The sequence below is a fragment of the Schistocerca nitens genome, chromosome 5 (genome assembly GCF_023898315.1).
Source record: "Schistocerca nitens isolate TAMUIC-IGC-003100 chromosome 5, iqSchNite1.1, whole genome shotgun sequence".
NCBI lineage: Eukaryota > Metazoa > Arthropoda > Insecta > Orthoptera > Acrididae > Schistocerca > Schistocerca nitens.
The window spans coordinates 536,232,873-536,234,004 of NC_064618.1; positions in this window are offsets into that span (position 1 = coordinate 536,232,873).

A 1,132-nucleotide genomic window follows, 5' to 3' on the forward strand; every position below is an offset into this window, starting at 1 on the left:
CGCTATTGGTTAAAAAAATGGTTCAAATGGCTCTGAGCACTATGGGACTTCTGAGGTCATCAGTCCCCTAGAACTACTTAAACCTAACTAACCTAAGGACATCACACACATCCATGCCCGAGGCAGGATTCGAGCCTGCGACCTTAGCGGTCACGCGGTTCCAGACTGTAGCGCCTAGAACCGCTCGTCCACTCCGGCGGGCAGCGCTATTGCCAAGCGGCGTGCACCCGGCCCTTGTGAGGCAAACTGAGGAGCTACTTGATTGAGAAGTAGCGGCTCCGGTCTCGTAAAGTGACATACGGCCGGGAGAGCGGTGTGCTGACCACATGCCTCTCCATATCCACATCTAGTGACGCCTATGGGCTGAGGAGACACGGCGGCCGGTCGGTACCATTGGGCCTTCATGGCCTGTTGGGGAGGAGTTTAGTTTTAATGATGTTTGTGGGTGACGCTGGGGTTGTCGTCCGATGATGTTCCGTACAGGCTGGAGTGGATAAAATCTGATGATCGAGGAGGCCAAAGAAACATTTGCGGAAGGAAGAGCCAGTTTCTCGTAGCCCTACGACACTCTGCAGAGCATGTTGGGTTACAACAGCGGTATGTGGGGGAGCGTTATACCGTAGGAAAACACGCCCTGGAGTGCTGTTCATGAATGGCAGCAAGTCAAGTCACATCACCAGACTAATGTACAAATCTGCAGTCAGGGTGCGTCGGATAACCGCGAGGGTGCTCCTCCTGCTGCCATACGAAATTTCAGACCATAGTTTCAGGTGTAGGTCCAATGTGTCTTGTACGCAGATAGATTAGTTGCAGGTCCTGAACTGACCTCCTTCTAATCAACACACGCCCATTACTGGCACTGAGGCAGAATCACCTTTCATCAGAAAACACAACGAACACCCTTCCTGCCCTCCAATGAACTTTCGCTTGAGACCACTGAAATTCCAAATGACGCTGGTTTGCTGTCCGTGGAACGCACGTTACAGAGCGTCTCGCTGGGGGGGGGGGGGGGGGGGTTCCTTGAAGTAACGGATTTGTAACAGTTCGTTGTGTCACTGTTGTGGTGCCAGTAACTGCTCAAACTGCTCCTGCAGATGCAGTGTGATGCGGCAGAGTCATACCTCGAACACGA